Below are 22,629 nucleotides of genomic sequence, written 5' to 3'. Positions count from 1 at the left end.
GGATCTATTTTATTGTATTTCTTCTTCAGAATACTTTGTATTACTACTTTTTTTGTTCTGTACTCTCTCTTAAAGGGGTGGCGGTAGGGGGTGGTACCCAGGGAAGGTGCTCAGAGGTGGTTAGGGGGTGGTACCCAGGGAAGGTGCTCAGGGGTGGTTAGGGGGTGGTACCCAGGGAAGGTGCTCAGAGGTGGTTAGGGGGTGGTACCCAGGGAAGGTGCTCAGAGGTGGGTAGGGGGTGGTACCCAGGGAAGGTGCTCAGAGGTGGTTAGGGGGTGGTACCCAGGGAAGGTGCTCAGAGGTGGTTAGGGGGTGGTACCCAGGGAAGGTGCTCAGAGGTGGGTAGGGGGTGGTACCCAGGGAAGGTGCTCAGAGGTGGGTAGGGGGTGGTACCCAGGGAAGGTGCTCAGAGGTGGTTAGGGGGTGGTACCCAGGGAAGGTGCTCAGAGGTGGTTAGGGGGTGGTACCCAGGGAAGGTGCTCAGGGGTGGTTAGGGGGTGGTACCCAGGGAAGGTGCTCAGGGGTGGTTAGGGGGTGGTACCCAGGGAAGGTGCTCAGGGGTGGTTAGGGGGTGGTACCCAGGGAAGGTGCTCAGAGGTGGTTAGGGGGTGGTACCCAGGGAAGGTGCTCAGAGGTGGTTAGGGGGTGGTACCCAGGGAAGGTGCTCAGAGGTGGTTAGGGGGTGGTACCCAGGGAAGGTGCTCAGAGGTGGGTAGGGGGTGGGGACAAGCAGTTACTCAGAGGAGGGGTGGTGGGGGGAGTACCGGCACCTATTCTCTCCGCCGCTCCATAGAAGAGACTGCAGGGTTCGAATTGGACAGCCTGAAAAACGGACAGGCGAACATGATTGGTCATCCCATTTTAAAGGGGCCTTATTGAGTGTGTCCCCCCCCCCCCCCCTCCATCTTTCTGCATTGCCTGTTGATCCTGCCAGTAGATGTGTTACTTTTTTTACTTCCTATAACAGGGTGACAACTGAGTGAAATCACACGGCAGCGTTGTCATCCCGCGGGCAGGGTTAGTTTTTAGATGGCCGTGTCATTTTAGGTGAACTTTACATGAAAGGTAAAATCCCAACTCCTCAATGAAAGGCTGACTGCTGTCAGTGTTACATTTCCCGGACAGCTTGGCCCGTAATGGAAACAATGGGGGATCTACTGGCAGGATCAACAGGTAATGTTACAGTTTAATGCAGCCGATACCCTGCATTGTAATAGGTCATTTTTCGTTATTCCCGGAGTTCCTCTTTAACTCCTGAGAGGTGGCCGCCCAGGTGTTGGGTACACTTTAACCCCGAGCGATTACTGGCTCGGAGCGCCCTTTGTTCCCGGTTGGGAGTCTGGTTAATACTCTGCGGCCTTTTCACTACTCTGCAGATTCCAGAGGAGATAAGACTCCGGGAAAAGTCATTGCCAAATTCCTTCGCCTCACTTTCTTCAGGATCTGACCAGCCGGTGAGTATACTGCGACCACTTACCTGTCTACCTTCCCACGGGACCCTCCTATACCCTTCCCCCAACACCCCCCCCACCCCCCATAACCGCAGACCCCACTATGACCAGCTGAATACTGATCCACATCCCTGCAACTATTCATGGACTACAAGTCTCAGCATTCCCCGGACACTGAGAGTTTCCACGACATGGGATCTGTGTTCAGGATTAGCTAAAGTAGAGAACTGTTCACCCGGGGCCCTTTGACATTTATTGTGGTTCCCCCTCCCCCGGGGCCCCTGCGGATAGCAGTCTGTATTTTCCTAACCTACACCAGATTCTAGTTGTTCACATTTATTTTCTTGTGTTCCTTTTGGTCCCTCTGATCTTTTATAATGGATCTCACTGAGAGAAATACCAGATGAGACCCAAAGTATTTTATAATAAGAATAGATGTACATAGTAAAGGAGATGATCAGAGACTGCAGACATACCCTGTTTCCCTGAAAATAAGACCTACAAGGACTTTAACTAGGGCTTATTTGGGGGGTAGAGCTTATATTGCAGCCATCACTGACAATCACACTAAGTCTTATTTTCGGGGAAACAGGGTATGTCTGCAGTCTCTGATCATCTCCTGTATTATATCTGCAGTCTCTGATCATCTCCTGTACTATGTCTGCAGTCTCTGATCATCTCCTGTACAATGTCTGCAGTCTCTGATCATCTCCTGTACTATGTCTGCAGTCTCTGATCATCTCCTGTACTATGTCTGCAGTCTCTGATCATCTCCTGTATTATGTCTGCAGTCTCTGATCATCTCCTCTATTATGTCTGCAGTCTCTGATCATCTCCTGTACTATGTCTGCAGTCTCTGATCATCTCCTGTACTATGTCTGCAGTCTCTGATCATCTCCTGTACTATGTCTGCAGTCTCTGATCATCTCCTGTACTATGTCTGCAGTCTCTGATCATCTCCTGTACTATGTCTGCAGTCTCTGATCATCTCCTGTATTATGTCTGCAGTCTCTGATCATCTCCTGTACTATGTCTGCAGTCTCTGATCATCTCCTGTACTATGTCTGCAGTCTCTGATCATCTCTTGTATCATGTCTGCAGTCTCTGATCATCTCCTGTACTATGTCTGCAGTCTCTGATCATCTCCTGTATCATGTCTGCAGTCTCTGACCATCTCCTGTATTATGTCTGCAGTCTCTGACCATCTCCTGTATCATGTCTGCAGTCTCTGATCATCTCCTGTATCATGTCTGCAGTCTCTGATCATCTCCTGTATCATGTCTGCAGTCTCTGATCATCTCCTGTATCATGTCTGCAGTCTCTGATCATCTCCTGTACTATGTCTGCAGTCTCTGATCATCTCCTGTACTATGTCTGCAGTCTCTGATCATCTCCTGTACTATGTCTGCAGTCTCTGATCATCTCCTGTACTATGTCTGCAGTCTCTGACCATCTCCTGTACTATGTCTGCAGTCTCTGATCATCTCCTGTATTATGTCTGCAGTCTCTGATCATCTCCTGTATTATGTCTGCAGTCTCTGATCATCTCCTGTATCATGTCTGCAGTCTCTGATCATCTCCTGTATCATGTCTGCAGTCTCTGATCATCTCCTGTAGTATTCCATTCACTGAATATTCTGTGTGGCCCTTTAGTGATGTTGGGGGTCCTCACTTGAGGCTGGCTTTATCAAGAAAGTTGACCAGCACTGCACTCGGGTCTAAAGTCTTTATTCCTAATGTGGATTTTGTTATGTCCCCTCCCCTATTTTCCTCAGAAGATTGAATATTCAACACAATCCAGAGCCCAAAGGTCCGAGCCCCGGGGCTCCTTTATTCAACAATTGCTTCTTTTAAATTATCTGTATAGCTAAAAAAATGTTTTCTCAGTTTTGGGTGGATGAAAAATGTCAGGCTTTTACTGCTCCCAGGGGCTCTGTAGGAGAGATTTCCCCTCACTTCCTATCCCGGCGACAACATTTAACCAGACAGGAAGTAAGGTGAATTCTTCAACAGCAATACAGACAGAAATTAAAAAAAAAATTTCCTTAGAAGAATAGGTGAAGCTAAATCCCCGTGTCGGATTTTTATTTTTTGTCTCTGTTGCAGATTTCCACTCACTTCCTGTCTGGGGAAAACGTTGTCACCAGGACAGGAAATGAGAAGATCTCTTTAACAGATGCCCAAATAGCAGTAAACCCCCCCCCCCCCCCCCCCCCCCACAGGAGTTCTGATCCTCCCCAACTCCATCCGTAACCAGTAAAAAAAAAAAGTTTTCGGCTTGACATCCACTTTAAATAGGATTCCGATCCGGAGCCCAAATGGCCAGGTCCAGGACCATCCAACCTGAAGGAAATCGGCAATTCTTTATTTTTAATGGTGGTGAAGGATTATTGATGGGGTTGTCACCATGCCTTTATAGCCCCTTTTTTTCTTTTAAAAATTATTGAGAAGAAGTTACATTTGTTACCAGCAAGGGCGGTAAAATAACGGCCAGGTGGCAGTTGACTTTCCACCCAGATCTAAGGGAATATTCATTTTAACTACTACTTTTCATTTCTTTCGTTGTTACATAATAATTCTATAATGTTACTGATTACTTTGCCGTGTGATACCACCGATCCCAAGAATGTTCTCTTCTCATCCTCTTGTGTCATAAAGCATACAGGAGCAATAAAACCCTGACAGGGGTTCCAACCCTCCCACACTACCAATCACTTTGGTCTCTGGCGGCCATACTATAAACAATCTTGCGGTTGGATTACAGGGAAATTTTTTTCTGTTTTTTTTTTTTCCTTTCTAAATACTCGGAAGGAATTTCCATGCAGACGATATGAAGTGCTGGGTTATCTTTTTGTGAAGGAAGCTCCAAAAGTAATTTATGAGGACTATTGGGGCTCGTTCACACAGGCAGTGTCCTTCTGAAGAGCGATCCATGTTGGATTGCTCTTCAGAGGGCATTTGACAGGTGGTAAGGAGGTGTTCTGCATGCTGCACTACCACATCACACTTACAAGGGTGGACTGGATTGCGCAGGGGGGCATTTGCAGGGGTGGACTGGATGAGGGGCGAGGTGGGGCTAACATCTGCAGGAGCCAACTGGGCAGGAATGCATTTGTAAGGGCAGACTGGGCTGAGGAGAGCAAGGAGGCATTTGCCATTTGCAGGGTTGGACTGGACAAGGAGGCATTTGCTGGGTTGATCTGACCTTGGGGTCAAGGGGGCAATCGCAATCTATGGCTGGGATGAGTCCTCCTGACCTCTGGGATATATGGCCGGCATCCGTTCTTCTGACCCCTGGGATCTATGGCTGGGATGTGTCCTGCTGACCCCTGGGATGCGTCCTCCCGACCCCCGGGATCTATGGCCAGGATGTGTCCTCCTGACCCCCGGGATCTATGGCCGCTGGGCTTAGACATGTGCAGAACGAAAAAATTTGTTTTGATTTGTTATTTACATAAATTCGTTTAGTTGAATTTGTTTCATTTGTTTAATTCGTTTTTCCGAATTGGGTTCGTTTTTTATTCTATTAGAATTTTTTTTTTTTTTTTCGAATCCGGATCATTTGGAATAGTTTTTGAATTCGAATAGTTTTCGAATTTCCAAAGAGAATGAAATAGAATAGAAAATAAGGGAATAGAAAAGACAATAATGGTGTAAAACAGAATAAATAGGATAGAAAATAAAAACAGAATAGATTATAACCATCTTCTGAAATTCGAATAGAATTAAAAAAAACAATAGAAATAATATAACCATTTTACAAAATTCGAAAAATTCTATTAGAAAATAGAACAAACAACCCAAAAAAAAAAAAAAGAGTATAATTTAAAAAAAAAAAAAAAACAATAAAATAGAATCAATTCGAATAGAATAGAAAATAACACAATAGTATAGAAAAAAACAATAGACTAGAATGAATATAACCATCTTTATTCTATTTGAATTTTTAGAAGATAGTTATATTTTTTTATTCTACGTTATTCTATTCTATTTTTCTATTATATTCTAGTCTATTCTGTTCTCTTATTTTCGGTTATATTCTTTTCTAGTCTATTTTTTTTTTCTATTCTATTCCTTTTATTTTCTATTTTATTCTCCTTGGAAATTGGAAAACTTTTCATAATCGACAACGTTTCAAATTTCGTCCAAATTTTTTCTTTGTTATTTTGGATTTGTTTAAATTCCGTACTATTGTAATTCGGAAAACCTAAAATTTGTCCGAATTTTAACACGAAACGAACCACACATGTCTAGCCGGGATGCATCCTCCTCCTTGCCTCCTGGGATCTGTGGCCGGGATGCGTCCTCTTCCTGACCTCCTGGGATCTGTGGCCGGGATGCGTCCTCCTCCTGACCTCCTGGGAACCGTGGCCGGGATGCGTCCTCCTGACCTCCTGGGACATGTGGCCGGGATGCGTCCTCCTCCTGACCTCCTGGGAACCGTGGCCGGGATGCGTCCTCCTCCTGACCTCCTGGGAACCGTGGCCGGGATGCGTCCTCCTCCTGACCTCCTGGGAACCGTGGCCGGGATGCGTCCTCCTCCTGACCTCCTGGGAACCGTGGCCGGGATGCGTCCTCCTCCTGGGAACCGTGGCCGGAATGCGTCCTCCTCCTGACCTCCTGGGGTCTGTGGCCGGGATGCGTCCTCCTGACCTCCTGGGGTCTGTGGCCGGGATGCGTCCTCCTGACCTCCTGGGGTCTGTGGCCGGGATGCGTCCTCCTGACCTCCTGGGGTCTGTGGCCGGGATGCGTCCTCCTGACCTCCTGGGGTCTGTGGCCGGGATGCGTCCTCCTGGGGTCTGTGGCCGGGATGCGTCCCCTTCCTCCTGGGGTCTGTGGCCGGGATGCGTCCCCTTCCTCCTGGGGTCTGTGGCCGGGATGCGTCCCCTTCCTCCTGGGGTCTGTGGCCGGGATGCGTCCTCCTTCTTCTTCTCCTCCTGGGGTCTGTGGCCGGGATGCGTCCTCCTTCTTCTTCTCCTCCTGGGGTCTGTGGCCGGGATGCGTCCTCCTTCTTCTTCTCCTCCTGGGGTCTGTGGCCGGGATGCGTCCTCCTTCTTCTCCTCCTGGGGTCTGTGGCCGGGATGCGTCCTCCTTCTTCTCCTCCTGGGGTCTGTGGCCGGGATGCGTCCTCCTTCTTCTCCTCCTGGGGTCTGTGGCCGGGATGCGTCCTCCTTCTTCTCCTCCTGGGGTCTGCGGCCGGGACGCGTCCTCCTTCTTCTCCTCCTGGGGTCTGCGGCCGGGACGCGTCCTCCTTCTTCTCCTCCTGGGGTCTGCGGCCGGGACGCGTCCTCCTCCTCCTCCTGACCTCCTGGGGTCTGTGGCCGGGATGCGTCCTTCTTCTCCTCCTGGGGTCTGCGGCCGGGACGCGTCCTCCTCCTCCTGACCTCCTGGGGTCTATGGCCGGGACGCGTCCTCCTCCTCCTGACCTCCTGGGGACTGTGGCCGGGACGCGTACTCCTCCTCCTCCTGACCTCCTGGGGTCTGTGGCCGGGATGCGTCGTCCTCCTCCTTATCATCCTCCTCCTCCTCCTGGGGTCTGTGGCCGGGATGCGTCCTCCTCCTCCTCCTGGGGTCTGTGGCCGGGATGCGTCCTCCTCCTGACCTCCTGGGGTCTGTGGCCGGGATGCGTCCTCCTCCTGACCTCCTGGGGTCTGTGGCCGGGATGCGTCCTCCTGGAGTCTGTGGCCGGGATGCGTCCTCCTTCTCCTCCTGGGGTCTGTGGCCGGGATGCGTCCTCCTTCTCCTCCCTGGGGTCTGTGGCCGGGATGCATCCTCCTTCTCCTCCCTGGGGTCTGTGGCCGGGATGCGTCCTCCTCCTCCAGGGGTCTGTGGCCGGGATGCGTCCTCCTCCTCCAGGGGTCTGTGGCCGGGATGCGTCCTCCTCCTCCAGGGGTCTGTGGCCGGGATGCGTCCTCCTTCTTCTCCTCCTGGGGTCTGTGGCCGGGATGCGTCCTCCTTCTTCTCCTCCTGGGGTCTGTGGCCGGGATGCGTCCTCCTTCTTCTCCTCCTGGGGTCTGTGGCCGGGATGCGTCCTCCTTCTTCTCCTCCTGGGGTCTGTGGCCGGGATGCGTCCTCCTTCTTCTCCTCCTGGGGTCTGTGGCCGGGATGCGTCCTCCTTCTTCTCCTCCTGGGGTCTGTGGCCGGGATGCGTCCTCCTTCTTCTCCTCCTGGGGTCTGCGGCCGGGATGCGTCCTCCTTCTTCTCCTCCTGGGGTCTGCGGCCGGGATGCGTCCTCCTTCTTCTCCTCCTGGGGTCTGCGGCCGGGACGCGTCCTCCTCCTCCTGACCTCCTGGGGTCTATGGCCGGGACGCGTCCTCCTCCTCCTGACCTCCTGGGGTCTGTGGCCGGGACGCGTCGTCCTCCTCCTTATCGTCCTCCTCCTCCTCCTGGGGTCTGTGGCCAGGATGCGTCCTCCTTCTTCTCCTCCTGGGGTCTGCGGCCGGGACGCGTCCTCCTCCTCCTGACCTCCTGGGGTCTGTGGCCGGGATGCGTCCTCCTTCTTCTCCTCCTGGGGTCTGCGGCCGGGACGCGTCCTCCTCCTCTTGACCTCCTGGGGTCTATGGCCGGGACGCGTCCTCCTCCTCCTGACCTCCTGGGGTCTATGGCCGGGACGCGTCCTCCTCCTCCTGACCTCCTGGGGTCTGTGGCCGGGACGCGTACTCCTCCTCCTCCTGACCTCCTGGGGTCTGTGGCCGGGATGCGTCGTCCTCCTCCTTATCGTCCTCCTCCTCCTCCTGGGGTCTGTGGCCGGGATGCGTCCTCCTCCTCCTCCTGGGGTCTGTGGCCGGGATGCGTCCTCCTCCTGACCTCCTGGCGTCTGTGGCCGGGATGCGTCCTCCTCCTGACCTCCTGGGGTCTGTGGCCGGGATGCGTCCTCCTGGAGTCTGTGGCCGGGATGCGTCCTCCTTCTCCTCCTGGGGTCTGTGGCCGGGATGCGTCCTCCTTCTCCTCCCTGGGGTCTGTGGCCGGGATGCGTCCACCTTCTCCTCCCTGGGGTCTGTGGCCGGGATGCGTCCTCCTTCTCCTCCTGGGGTCTGTGGCCGGGATGCGTCCTCCTTCTCCTCCTGGGGTCTGTGGCCGGGATGCGTCCTCCTTCTCCTCCTGGGGTCTGTGGCCGGGATGCGTCATCCTTCTCCTCCTGGGGTCTGTGGCCGGGATGCGTCCTCCTTCTCCTCCTGGGGTCTGTGGCCGGGATGCGTCCTCCTTCTCCTCCTGGGGTCTGTGGCCGGGATGCGTCCTCCTTCTCCTCCTGGGGTCTGTGGCCGGGATGCGTCCTCCTTCTCCTCCTGGGGTCTGTGGCCGGGATGCGTCCTCCTTCTCCTCCTGGGGTCTGTGGCCGGGATGCGTCCTCCTTCTCCTCCTGGGGTCTGTGGCCGGGATGCGTCCTCCTTCTCCTCTTGGGGTCTGTGGCCGGGACGCCTCCTCCTCCTCCTCCTCCTCCTCCTCCTCCTCCTCCTCCTCCTCCTGGGGTCTGTGGCCGGGACGCGTCCTCCTCCTCCTGACCTCCTGGGGTCTGTGACCGGGACGCGTACTCCTCCTCCTCCTGACCTCCTGGGGTCTGTGGCCGGGATGCGTCCTCCTCCTCCTTATCCTCCTCCTCGTCCTCCTCCTCCTCCTGGGGTCTGTGGCCGGGATGCGTCCTCCTCCTCCTCCTGGGGTCTGTGGCCGGGATGCGTCCTCCTCCTCCTCCTCCTGGGGTCTGTGGCCGGGATACGTCCTCCTCCCTGACCTCCTGGGGTCTGTGGCCGGGATGCGTCCTCCTTCTCCTCCTGGGGTCTGTGGCCGGGATGCGTCCTCCTTCTCCTCCTGGGGTCTGTGGCCGGGATGCGTCCTCCTTCTCCTCCTGGGGTCTGTGGCCGGGATGCGTCCTCCTTCTCCTCCTGGGGTCTGTGGCCGGGATGCGTCCTCCTTCTCCTCCTGGGGTCTGTGGCCGGGATGCCTCCTCCTCCTCCTCCTCCTCCTCCTCCTCCTCCTCCTCCTCCTCCTCCTGGGGTCTGTGGCAGGGACGCGTCCTCCTCCTCCTCCTCCTCCTCCTCCTCCTCCTCCTCCTCCTCCTCCTGGGGTCTGTGGCCGGGACGCGTCCTCCTCCTCCTCCTCCTCCTCCTCCTTGGGTCTGTGGCCGGGACGCGTCCTCCTCCTCCTCCTCCTCCTGGGGTCTGTGGCCGGGACGCGTCCTCCTCCTCCTCCTCCTCCTCCTCCTCCTCCTCCTCCTCCTCCTCCTCCTCCTGGGGTCTGTGGCCGGGACGCGTCCTCCTCCTCCTCCTCCTCCTCCTCCTCCTCCTCCTCCTCCTCCTCCTCCTGGGGTCTGTGGCCGGGACGCGTCCTCCTCCTCCTCCTCCTCCTCCTCCTCCTCCTCCTCCTCCTCCTCCTCCTCCTGGGGTCTGTGGCCGGGACGCGTCCTCCTCCTCCTCCTCCTCCTCCTGACCTCCTGGGGTCTGTGGCCGGGACGCCTCCTCCTCCTCCTCCTCCTCCTCCTCCTCCTGGGGTCTGTGGCCGGGACGCGTCCTCCTCCTCCTCCTCCTGGGGTCTGTGGCCGGGACGCGTCCTCCTCCTCCTCCTCCTCCTCCTCCTCCTGGGGTCTGTGGCCGGGACGCCTCCTCCTCCTCCTCCTCCTCCTCCTCCTCCTCCTCCTGGGGTCTGTGGCCGGGACACGTCCTCCTCCTCCTCCTGGGGTCTGTGGCCGGGACGCGTCCTCCTCCTCCTTACCTCCTGGGGTCTGTGGCCGAGACGCGTCCTCCTCCTCCTGACCTCCTGGGGTCTGTGGCCGGGACGCGTCCTCCTCCTCCTGACCTCCTAGGGTCTGTGGCCGGGACGCGTCCTCCTCCTCCTCCTCCTCCTCCTGACCTCCTGGGGTCTGTGGCCGGGACGCGTACTCCTCCTCCTCCTGACCTCCTGGGGTCTGTGGCCGGGATGCGTCCTCCTCCTGGGGTCTGTGGCCAGGATGCGTCCTCCTCCTCCTCCTCCTCCTCCTCCTCCTCCTCCTCCTCCTCGTCCTGCTCCTCCTCCTCCTGGGGTCTGTGGCCAGGATACGTCCTCCTCCTGACCTCCTGGGGTCTGTGGCCGGGATGCGTCCTCCTGACCTCCTGGGGTCTGTGGCCGGGATGCGTCCTCCTGACCTCCTGGGGTCTGTGGCCGGGATGTGTCCTCCTGACCTCCTGGGGTCTGTGGCCGGGATGTGTCCTTCTTCTCCTCCTGGGGTCTGTGGCCGGGATGTGTCCTTCTTCTCCTCCTGGTGTCTGTGGCCGGGATGCGTCCTCCTTCTCCTCCCTGGGGTCTGTGGCCGGGATGCGTCCTCCTTCTGCTCCCTGGGGTCTGTGGCCGGGATGCGTCCTCCTTCTGCTCCCTGGGGTCTGTGGCCGGGATGCGTCCTCCTTCTCCTCCCTGGGGTCTGTGGCCGGGATGCGTCCTCCTTCTGCTCCCTGGGGTCTGTGGCCGGGATGCGTCCTCCTTCTCCTCCCTGGGGTCTGTGGCCGGGATGCGTCCTCCTTCTCCTCCCTGGGGTCTGTGGCCGGGATGCGTCCTCCTTCTCCTCCCTGGGGTCTGTGGCCGGGATGCGTCCTCCTTCTCCTCCTGGGGTCTGTGGCCGGGATGCGTCCTCCTTCTCCTCCTGGGGTCTGTGGCCGGGATGCGTCCTCCTTCTCCTCCTGGGGTCTGTGGCCGGGATGCGTCCTCCTTCTCCTCCTGGGGTCTGTGGCCGGGATGCGTCCTCCTTCTCCTCCTGAGGTCTGTGGCCGGGACCCGTCCTGCTCCTCCTGACCTCCTGGGATCTGTGGCCGGGACGCGTCCTCCTCCTCCTGACCTCCTGGGGTCTGTGGCCGGGACGCGTCCTCCTCCTCCTGACCTCCTGGGGTCTGTGGCCGGGACACGTTCTCCTCCTCCTGACCTCCTGGGGTCTGTGGCCGGGACGCGTCCTCCTCCTCCTGACCTCCTGGGGTCTGTGGCCGGGATGCCTCCTCCTCCTCCTCCAGAGGTCTGTGGCCGGGATGCGTCCTCCTCCTCCTCCTCCTCCTCCTCCTCCTCCTCCTGGGGTCTGTGGCCGGGATGCGTCCTCCTCCTTCTCCTGGGGTCTGTGGCTGGGATGCGTCCTCCTCCTGACCTCCTGGGGTCTGTGGCCGGGATACGTCCTCCTCCTGACCTCCTGGGGTCTGTGGCCGGGATGCGTCCTCCTACTCCTCCTGGGGTCTGTGGCCGGGATGCGTCCTCCTTCTCCTCTTGGGGTCTGTGGCCGGGATGCGTCCTCCTTCTCCTCCTGAGGTCTGTGGCCTGGATGCGTCCTCCTCCTCCTCCTGGGGTCTGTGGCCAGGATGCCTCCTCCTCCTCCTCCTCCTCCTCGGGTCTGTGGCTGTGATGCGTCCTCCGCCTCCTGACCTCCTGGGGTCTGTGGCCGGGATGCGTCCTCCGCCTCCTGACCACCTGGGGTCTGTGGCCGGGATGCGTCCTCCTCCTCCTGACCTCCTGGGGTCTGTGGCCGGGACGCGTCCTCCTCCTCCTGACCTCCTGGGGTCTGTGACCGGGACGCGTCCTCCTCGTCCTCCTCCTCCTGGGGTCTGTGGCCGGGACGCGTCCTCCTCCTCCTCCTCCTCCTGACCTCCTGGCGTCTGTGGCCGGGACGCGTCCTCCTCCTCCTCCTGACCTCCTGGCGTCTGTGGCCGGGACGCGTCCTCCTCCTCCTCCTGACCTCCTGGGGTCTGTGGCCGGGACGCGTCCTCCTCCTCCTGACCTCCTGGGGTCTGTGGCTGGGATGCGTCCTCCTCCTCCTCCTCCTCCACCTCCTCCTCCTCCAGGGGTCTGTGGCCGAGATGCGTCCTCCTCCTCCTCCAGGGGTCTGTGGCCGAGATGCGTCCTCCTCCTCCTCCTCCTGGGGTCTGTGGCCGGGATGCGTCCTCCTCCTCCTCCTGGGGTCTGTGTCCGGGATGCGTCCTCCTCCTCCTCCTGGGGTCTGTGGCCGGGATGCGTCCTCCTCCTCCTCCTCCTCCTGGGGTCTGTGGCCGGGATACATCCTCCTCCTGACCTCCTGGGGTCTGTGGCCGGGATGCGTCCTCCTCCTCCTGGGGTCTATGGCCGGGATGCGTCCTCCTGACCTCCTGGGGCCTGTGGCTGGGATGCGTCCTCCTGACCTCCTGGGGTATGTGGCCGGGATGCGTCCTCCTCCTCCTCCAGGAGTCTGTGGCCGGGATGCGTCCTCCTCCTCCTCCTCCTGGGGTCTGTGGCCGGGATGCGTCCTCCTCCTCCTGGGGTCTGTGGACGGGATGCATCCTCCTCCTCCTCCTCCTGGAGTCTGTGGCCGGGATGCGTCCTCCTGACCTCCTGGGGTCTGTGGCCGGGATGCGTCCTCCTGACCTCCTGGGGTCTGTGGCCGGGATGCGTCCTCCTGACCTCCTGGGGTCTGTGGCCGGGATGCGTCCTCCTGACCTCCTGGGGTCTGTGGCCGGGATGCGTCCTCCTGACCTCCTGGGGTCTGTGGCCGGGATGCGTCCTCCTGACCTCCTGGGGTCTGTGGCCGGGATGCGTCCTCCTGACCTCCTGGGGTCTGTGGCCGGGATGCGTCCTCCTGACCTCCTGGGGTCTGTGGCCGGGATGCGTCCTCCTGACCTCCTGGGGTCTGTGGCCGGGATGCGTCCTCCTCCTCCTCCTGACCTCCTGGGGTCTGTGGCCGGGATGCGTCCTCCTCCTCCTCCTGACCTCCTGGGGTCTGTGGCCGGGATGCGTCCTCCTCCTCCTCCTGACCACCTGGGGTCTGTGGCCGGGATGCGTCCTCCTCCTGACTTCCTGGGATCTGTGGCCGGGATGCGTCCTCCTCCTGACCCCCTTGAACCTGTGGCCGGGATGCGTCCTCCTGACCTCCTGGGACAGGTGGCCGGGATGCGTCCTCCTAACCTCCTGGGACCTTTGGCCAGGATGCGTCCTCCTCCTGACCTCCTGGGAACCGTGGCCGGGATGCGTCCTCCTCCTGACCTCCTGGGAACCGTGGCCGGGATGCGTCCTCCTCCTGACCTCCTGGGAACCGTGGCCGGGATGCGTCCTCCTCCTGACCTCCTGGGAACCGTGGCCGGGATGCGTCCTCCTCCTGACCTCCTGGGAACCGTGGCCAGGATGCGTCCTCCTCCGGACCTCCTGGGGTCTGTGGCCGGGATGCGTCCTCCTCCGGACCTCCTGGGGTCTGTGGCCAGGATGCGTCCTCCTCCGGACCTCCTGGGGTCTGTGGCCGGGATGCATCCTCCTTCTCCTCCCTGGGGTCTGTGGCCGGGATGCGTCCTCCTCCTCCAGGGGTCTGTGGCCGGGATGCGTCCTCCTCCTCCAGGGGTCTGTGGCCGGGATGCGTCCTCCTCCTCCAGGGGTCTGTGGCCGGGATGCGTCCTCCTTCTTCTCCTCCTGGGGTCTGTGGCCGGGATGCGTCCTCCTTCTTCTCCTCCTGGGGTCTGTGGCCGGGATGCGTCCTCCTTCTTCTCCTCCTGGGGTCTGTGGCCGGGATGCGTCCTCCTTCTTCTCCTCCTGGGGTCTGTGGCCGGGATGCGTCCTCCTTCTTCTCCTCCTGGGGTCTGTGGCCGGGATGCGTCCTCCTTCTTCTCCTCCTGGGGTCTGTGGCCGGGATGCGTCCTCCTTCTTCTCCTCCTGGGGTCTGCGGCCGGGATGCGTCCTCCTTCTTCTCCTCCTGGGGTCTGCGGCCGGGATGCGTCCTCCTTCTTCTCCTCCTGGGGTCTGCGGCCGGGACGCGTCCTCCTCCTCCTGACCTCCTGGGGTCTATGGCCGGGACGCGTCCTCCTCCTCCTGACCTCCTGGGGTCTGTGGCCGGGACGCGTCGTCCTCCTCCTTATCGTCCTCCTCCTCCTCCTGGGGTCTGTGGCCGGGATGCGTCCTCCTTCTTCTCCTCCTGGGGTCTGCGGCCGGGACGCGTCCTCCTCCTCCTGACCTCCTGGGGTCTGTGGCCGGGATGCGTCCTCCTTCTTCTCCTCCTGGGGTCTGCGGCCGGGACGCGTCCTCCTCCTCTTGACCTCCTGGGGTCTATGGCCGGGACGCGTCCTCCTCCTCCTGACCTCCTGGGGTCTATGGCCGGGACGCGTCCTCCTCCTCCTGACCTCCTGGGGTCTGTGGCCGGGACGCGTACTCCTCCTCCTCCTGACCTCCTGGGGTCTGTGGCCGGGATGCGTCGTCCTCCTCCTTATCGTCCTCCTCCTCCTCCTGGGGTCTGTGGCCGGGATGCGTCCTCCTCCTCCTCCTGGGGTCTGTGGCCGGGATGCGTCCTCCTCCTGACCTCCTGGCGTCTGTGGCCGGGATGCGTCCTCCTCCTGACCTCCTGGGGTCTGTGGCCGGGATGCGTCCTCCTGGAGTCTGTGGCCGGGATGCGTCCTCCTTCTCCTCCTGGGGTCTGTGGCCGGGATGCGTCCTCCTTCTCCTCCCTGGGGTCTGTGGCCGGGATGCGTCCACCTTCTCCTCCCTGGGGTCTGTGGCCGGGATGCGTCCTCCTTCTCCTCCTGGGGTCTGTGGCCGGGATGCGTCCTCCTTCTCCTCCTGGGGTCTGTGGCCGGGATGCGTCCTCCTTCTCCTCCTGGGGTCTGTGGCCGGGATGCGTCATCCTTCTCCTCCTGGGGTCTGTGGCCGGGATGCGTCCTCCTTCTCCTCCTGGGGTCTGTGGCCGGGATGCGTCCTCCTTCTCCTCCTGGGGTCTGTGGCCGGGATGCGTCCTCCTTCTCCTCCTGGGGTCTGTGGCCGGGATGCGTCCTCCTTCTCCTCCTGGGGTCTGTGGCCGGGATGCGTCCTCCTTCTCCTCCTGGGGTCTGTGGCCGGGATGCGTCCTCCTTCTCCTCCTGGGGTCTGTGGCCGGGATGCGTCCTCCTTCTCCTCTTGGGGTCTGTGGCCGGGACGCCTCCTCCTCCTCCTCCTCCTCCTCCTCCTCCTCCTCCTCCTCCTCCTCCTCCTGGGGTCTGTGGCCGGGACGCGTCCTCCTCCTCCTGACCTCCTGGGGTCTGTGACCGGGACGCGTACTCCTCCTCCTCCTGACCTCCTGGGGTCTGTGGCCGGGATGCGTCCTCCTCCTCCTTATCCTCCTCCTCGTCCTCCTCCTCCTCCTGGGGTCTGTGGCCGGGATGCGTCCTCCTCCTCCTCCTGGGGTCTGTGGCCGGGATGCGTCCTCCTCCTCCTCCTCCTCCTGGGGTCTGTGGCCGGGATACGTCCTCCTCCCTGACCTCCTGGGGTCTGTGGCCGGGATGCGTCCTCCTTCTCCTCCTGGGGTCTGTGGCCGGGATGCGTCCTCCTTCTCCTCCTGGGGTCTGTGGCCGGGATGCGTCCTCCTTCTCCTCCTGGGGTCTGTGGCCGGGATGCGTCCTCCTTCTCCTCCTGGGGTCTGTGGCCGGGATGCGTCCTCCTTCTCCTCCTGGGTCTGTGGCCGGGATGCCTCCTCCTCCTCCTCCTCCTCCTCCTCCTCCTCCTCCTCCTCCTCCTCCTGGGGTCTGTGGCAGGGACGCGTCCTCCTCCTCCTCCTCCTCCTCCTCCTCCTCCTCCTCCTCCTCCTCCTCCTCCTGGGGTCTGTGGCCGGGACGCGTCCTCCTCCTCCTCCTCCTCCTCCTCCTCCTCCTCCTCCTTGGGTCTGTGGCCGGACGCGTCCTCCTCCTCCTCCTCCTCCTCCTGGGGTCTGTGGCCGGGACGCGTCCTCCTCCTCCTCCTCCTCCTCCTCCTCCTCCTCCTCCTCCTCCTGGGGTCTGTGGCCGGGACGCGTCCTCCTCCTCCTCCTCCTCCTCCTCCTCCTCCTGGGGTCTGTGGCCGGGACGCGTCCTCCTCCTCCTCCTCCTCCTCCTCCTCCTCCTCCTGGGGTCTGTGGCCGGGACGCGTCCTCCTCCTCCTCCTCCTCCTCCTGACCTCCTGGGGTCTGTGGCCGGGACGCCTCCTCCTCCTCCTCCTCCTCCTCCTCCTCCTGGGGTCTGTGGCCGGGACGCGTCCTCCTCCTCCTCCTCCTGGGGTCTGTGGCCGGGACGCGTCCTCCTCCTCCTCCTCCTCCTCCTCCTCCTCCTCCTCCTGGGGTCTGTGGCCGGGACGCCTCCTCCTCCTCCTCCTCCTCCTCCTCCTCCTGGGGTCTGTGGCCGGGACAACGTCCTCCTCCTCCTCCTGGGGTCTGTGGCCGGGACGCGTCCTCCTCCTCCTTACCTCCTGGGGTCTGTGGCCGAGACGCGTCCTCCTCCTCCTGACCTCCTGGGGTCTGTGGCCGGGACGCGTCCTCCTCCTCCTGACCTCCTAGGGTCTGTGGCCGGGACGCGTCCTCCTCCTCCTCCTCCTCCTCCTGACCTCCTGGGGTCTGTGGCCGGGACGCGTACTCCTCCTCCTCCTGACCTCCTGGGGTCTGTGGCCGGGATGCGTCCTCCTCCTGGGGTCTGTGGCCAGGATGCGTCCTCCTCCTCCTCCTCCTCCTCCTCCTCCTCCTCCTCCTCGTCCTGCTCCTCCTCCTCCTGGGGTCTGTGGCCAGGATACGTCCTCCTCCTGACCTCCTGGGGTCTGTGGCCGGATGCGTCCTCCTGACCTCCTGGGGTCTGTGGCCGGGATGCGTCCTCCTGACCTCCTGGGGTCTGTGGCCGGGATGTGTCCTCCTGACCTCCTGGGGTCTGTGGCCGGATGTGTCCTTCTTCTCCTCCTGGGGTCTGTGGCCGGGATGTGTCCTTCTTCTCCTCCTGGTGTCTGTGGCCGGGATGCGTCCTCCTTCTCCTCCCTGGGGTCTGTGGCCGGGATGCGTCCTCCTTCTCCTCCCTGGGGTCTGTGGCCGGGATGCGTCCTCCTTCTGCTCCCTGGGGTCTGTGGCCGGGATGCGTCCTCCTTCTCCTCCCTGGGGTCTGTGGCCGGGATGCGTCCTCCTTCTGCTCCCTGGGGTCTGTGGCCGGGATGCGTCCTCCTTCTCCTCCCTGGGGTCTGTGGCCGGGATGCGTCCTCCTTCTCCTCCCTGGGGTCTGTGGCCGGGATGCGTCCTCCTTCTCCTCCCTGGGGTCTGTGGCCGGGATGCGTCCTCCTTCTCCTCCTGGGGTCTGTGGCCGGGATGCGTCCTCCTTCTCCTCCTGGGGTCTGTGGCCGGGATGCGTCCTCCTTCTCCTCCTGGGGTCTGTGGCCGGGATGCGTCCTCCTTCTCCTCCTGGGGTCTGTGGCCGGGATGCGTCCTCCTTCTCCTCCTGAGGTCTGTGGCCGGGACCCGTCCTGCTCCTCCTGACCTCCTGGGATCTGTGGCCGGGACGCGTCCTCCTCCTCCTGACCTCCTGGGGTCTGTGGCCGGGACGCGTCCTCCTCCTCCTGACCTCCTGGGGTCTGTGGCCGGGACACGTTCTCCTCCTCCTGACCTCCTGGGGTCTGTGGCCGGGACGCGTCCTCCTCCTCCTGACCTCCTGGGGTCTGTGGCCGGGATGCCTCCTCCTCCTCCTCCAGAGGTCTGTGGCCGGATGCGTCCTCCTCCTCCTCCTCCTCCTCCTCCTCCTCCTCCTCCTCCTGGGGTCTGTGGCCGGGATGCGTCCTCCTCCTTCTCCTGGGGTCTGTGGCTGGGATGCGTCCTCCTCCTGACCTCCTGGGGTCTGTGGCCGGGATACGTCCTCCTCCTGACCTCCTGGGGTCTGTGGCCGGGATGCGTCCTCCTACTCCTCCTGGGGTCTGTGGCCGGGATGCGTCCTCCTTCTCCTCTTGGGGTCTGTGGCCGGGATGCGTCCTCCTTCTCCTCCTGAGGTCTGTGGCCTGGATGCGTCCTCCTCCTCCTCCTGGGGTCTGTGGCCAGGATGCCTCCTCCTCCTCCTCCTCCTCCTCGGGTCTGTGGCTGTGATGCGTCCTCCGCCTCCTGACCTCCTGGGGTCTGTGGCGGGATGCGTCCTCCGCCTCCTGACCACCTGGGGTCTGTGGCCGGGATGCGTCCTCCTCCTCCTGACCTCCTGGGGTCTGTGGCCGGGACGCGTCCTCCTCCTCCTGACCTCCTGGGGTCTGTGACCGGGACGCGTCCTCCTCGTCCTCCTCCTCCTGGGGTCTGTGGCCGGGACGCGTCCTCCTCCTCCTCCTCCTCCTGACTCCTGGCGTCTGTGGCCGGGACGCGTCCTCCTCCTCCTCCTGACCTCCTGGCGTCTGTGGCCGGGACGCGTCCTCCTCCTCCTCCTGACCTCCTGGGGTCTGTGGCCGGGACGCGTCCTCCTCCTCCTGACCTCCTGGGGTCTGTGGCCGGGACGCGTCCTCCTCCTCCTGACCTCCTGGGGTCTGTGGCTGGGATGCGTCCTCCTCCTCCTCCTCCTCCTCCTCCACCTCCTCCTCCTCCAGGGGTCTGTGGCCGAGATGCGTCCTCCTCCTCCTCCAGGGGTCTGTGGCCGAGATGCGTCCTCCTCCTCCTGGGGTCTGTGGCCGGGATGCGTCCTCCTCCTCCTCCTGGGGTCTGTGTCCGGGATGCGTCCTCCTCCTCCTCCTGGGGTCTGTGGCCGGGATGCGTCCTCCTCCTCCTCCTCCTCCTGGGGGTCTGTGGCCGGGATACATCCTCCTCCTGACCTCCTGGGTCTGTGGCCGGGATGCGTCCTCCTCCTCCTGGGGTCTATGGCCGGGATGCGTCCTCCTGACCTCCTGGGGCCTGTGGCTGGGATGCGTCCTCCTGACCTCCTGGGGTATGTGGCCGGGATGCGTCCTCCTCCTCCTCCAGGAGTCTGTGGCCGGGATGCGTCCTCCTCCTCCTCCTCCTGGGGTCTGTGGCCGGGATGCGTCCTCCTCCTCCTGGGGTCTGTGGACGGGATGCATCCTCCTCCTCCTCCTCCTGGAGTCTGTGGCCGGGATGCGTCCTCCTGACCTCCTGGGGTCTGTGGCCGGGATGCGTCCTCCTGACCTCCTGGGGTCTGTGGCCGGGATGCGTCCTCCTGACCTCCTGGGGTCTGTGGCCGGGATGCGTCCTCCTGACCTCCTGGGGTCTGTGGCCGGGATGCGTCCTCCTGACCTCCTGGGGTCTGTGGCCGGGATGCGTCCTCCTGACCTCCTGGGGTCTGTGGCCGGGATGCGTCCTCCTGACCTCCTGGGGTCTGTGGCCGGGATGCGGTCCTCCTGACCTCCTGGGGTCTGTGGCCGGGATGCGTCCTCCTCCTCCTCCTGACCTCCTGGGGTCTGTGGCCGGGATGCGTCCTCCTCCTCCTCCTGACCTCCTGGGGTCTGTGGCCGGGATGCGTCCTCCTCCTCCTCCTGACACCTGGGGTCTGTGGCCGGGATGCGTCCTCCTCCTGACTTCCTGGGATCTGTGGCCGGGATGCGTCCTCCTCCTGACCCCCTTGAACCTGTGGCCGGGATGCGTCCTCCTGACCTCCTGGGACAGGTGGCCGGGATGCGTCCTCCTAACCTCCTGGGACCTTTGGCCAGGATGCGTCCTCCTCCTGACCTCCTGGGAACCGTGGCCGGGATGCGTCCTCCTCCTGACCTCCTGGGAACCGTGGCCGGGATGCGTCCTCCTCCTGACCTCGACCGTGGCCGGGATGCGTCCTCCTCCTGACCTCCTGGGAACCGTGGCCAGGATGCGTCCTCCTCCGGACCTCCTGGGGTCTGTGGCCGGGATGCGTCCTCCTCCGGACCTCCTGGGGTCTGTGGCCAGGATGCGTCCTCCTCCGGACCTCCTGGGTCTGTGGCCGGGATGCGTCCTCCTCCCTCCTGGGGTCTGTGGCCGGGATGCGTCCTCCTCCTCCTGGGGCCTGTGGCCGGGATGCGTCCTCCTCCCTCCTGGGGCCTGTGGCCGGGATGCGTCCTCCTCCTCCTGGGGCTGTGGCCGGGATGCGTCCTCCTCCTCCTGGGGCCTGTGGCCGGGATGCGTCCTCCTCCTCCTGGGGTCTGTGGCCGGGATGCGTCCTCCTCCTCCTGGGGTCTGTGGCCGGGATGCGTCCTCCTCCTCCTGGGGTCTGTGGCCGGATGCGTCCTCCTCCTCCTGGGGTCTGTGGCCGGGATGCGTCCTCCTCCTCCTGGGGTCTGTGGCCGGATGCGTCCTCCTCCTCCTCCTGGGGTCTGTGGCCGGATGCGTCCTCCTCCTCCTCCTCCTGGGGTCTGTGGCCGGATGCGTCCTCCTCCTCCTCCTGGGGTCTGTGGCCGGGATGCGTCCTCCTCCTCCTGGGGTCTGTGGCCGGGATGCGTCCTCCTCCTCCTGGGGTCTGTGGCCGGGATGCGTCCTCCTCCTCCTCCTGGGGTCTGTGGCCGGGATGCGTCCTCCTCCTCCTCCTGGGGTCTGTGGCCGGGATGCGTCCTCCTCCTGGGGTCTGTGGCCGGGATGCGTCCTCCTCCTCCTGGGGCCTGTGGCCGGGATGCGTCCTCCTCCTCCAGGGGTCTGTGGCCGGGATGCGTCCTCCTCCTCCTGGGGTCTGTGGCCGGGATGCGTCCTCCTCCTCCTCCTGGGGTCTGTGGCCGGGATGCGTCCTCCTCCTCCTCCTGGGGTCTGTGGCCGGGATGCGTCCTCCTCCTCCTCCTGGGGTCTGTGGCCGGGATGCGTCCTCCTCCTCCTCCTGGGGTCTGTAGCCGGGATGCGTCCTCCTCCTCCTCCTGGGGTCTGTGGCCGGGATGCGTCCTCCTCCTCCTCCTGGGGTCTGTGGCCGGGATGCGTCCTCCTCCTCCAGGGGTCTGTGGCCGGGATGCGTCCTCCTCCTCCAGGGGTCTGTGGCCGGGATGCGTCCTCCTCCTCCTGGGGTCTGTGGCCGGATGCGTCCTCCTCCTCCTGGGGTCTGTGGCCGGGATGCGTCCTCCTCCTCCTGGGGACTGTGGCCGGGATGCGTCCTCCTCATCCTCCTGGGGTCTGTGGCCGGGATGCGTCCTCCTCCTCCTGGGGTCTGTGGCCGGGATGCGTCCTCCTCCTCCTGGGTCTGTGGCCGGGATGCGTCCTCCTCCTCCTGGGGTCTGTGGCCGGGATGCGTCCTCCTCCTCCTGGGGTCTGTGGCCGGGATGCGTCCTCCTTCTCCTCCCTGGGGTCTGTGGCCGGGATGCGTCCTCCTTCTCCTCCTGGGGTCTGTGGCCGGGATGCGTCCTCCTTCTCCTCCTGGGGTCTGTGGCCGGGATGCGTCCTCCTTCTCCTCCAGGGGTCTGTGGCCGGGATGCGTCCTCCTCCTCCTCCTCCTCCTCCAGGGGTCTGTGGCCGGGACGCGTCCTCCTCCTCCTGACCTCCTGGGGTCTGTGGCCAGGACGCGTCCTCCTCCTCCTGACCTACTGGGGTCTGTGGCCGGGATGCCTCCTCCTCCTCCAGGGGTCTGTGGCCGGGATGCGTCGTCCTCCTCCTCCTCCTGGGGTCTGTGGCCGGGATGCGTCGTCCTCCTCCTCCTCCTGGGGTCTGTGGCCGGGATGCGTCCTCCTCCTGACCTCCTGGGGTCTGTGGCCGGGATACGTCCTCCTCCTGACCTCCTGGGGTCTGTGGCCGGGATGCGTCCTCCTACTCCTCCTGGGGTCTGTGGCCGGGATGCGTCCTCTTTCTCCTCCTGGGGTCTGTGGCCGGGATGCGTCCTCCTTCTCCTCCTGGGGTCTGTGGCCGGGATGCGTCCTCCTTCTCCTCCTGGGGTCTGTGGCCGGGATGCGTCCTCCTTCTCCTCCTGAGGTCTGTGGCCGGGATGCGTCCTCCTCCTCCTCCTGGGGTCTGTGGCCGGGAAGCGTCCTCCTCCTCCTCCTGGGGTCTGTGGCCGGGATGCGTCCTCCTCCTCCTCGGGTCTGTGGCCGGGATGCCTCCTCCTCCTCCTCCTCGGGTCTGTGGCTGGGATGCGTCCTCCGCCTCCTGACCTCCTGGGGTCTGTGGCCGGGATGAGTCCTCCTCCTCCTGACCACCTGGGGTCTGTGGCCGGGATGCATCCTCCTCCTCCTGACCTCCTGGGTCTGTGGCCGGGACGCGTCCTCCTCCTCCTGACCTCCTGGGGTCTGTGACCGGGACGCGTCCTCCTCGTCCTCCTCCTCCTGGGGTCTGTGGCCGGGACGCGTCCTCCTCCTCCTCCTGACCTCCTGGGGTCTGTGGCCGGGACGCGTCCTCCTCCTCCTCCTGACCTCCTGGGGTCTGTGGCCGGGACGCGTCCTCCTCCTCCTGACCTCCTGGGGTCTGTGGCTGGGATGCGTCCTCCTCCTCCTCCTCCTCCAGGGGTCTGTGGCCGAGATGCGTCCTCCTCCTCCTCCTCCTCCTGGGGTCTGTGGCCGGGATGCGTCCTCCTCCTCCTCCTCCTGGGGTCTGTGGCCGGGATGCGTCCTTCTCCTCCTC

At 62.5% G+C, this 22,629-nt stretch overlaps 1 protein-coding gene across 1 annotated transcript in view; it reads left to right on the top strand.

Annotated features, from left to right (window-relative positions):
- The first annotated feature begins 1,285 nt into the window (after nucleotides 1-1,285).
- Nucleotides 1,286-22,629, top strand: part of LOC141126676 (folate receptor alpha-like) — a 48,895-nt gene continuing 27,551 nt past the window's right edge. The window contains exon 1 of the mRNA XM_073612641.1: nucleotides 1,286-1,454. The gene's annotated coding sequence lies outside the window, so the exon portion shown is untranslated. The remainder of the gene's footprint in view (nucleotides 1,455-22,629) is intronic.

Source organism: Aquarana catesbeiana, linkage group LG02, assembly GCF_042186555.1.
Source record: "Aquarana catesbeiana isolate 2022-GZ linkage group LG02, ASM4218655v1, whole genome shotgun sequence".
NCBI lineage: Eukaryota > Metazoa > Chordata > Amphibia > Anura > Ranidae > Aquarana > Aquarana catesbeiana.
This window is presented reverse-complemented; position numbering and strand designations above follow the sequence as displayed.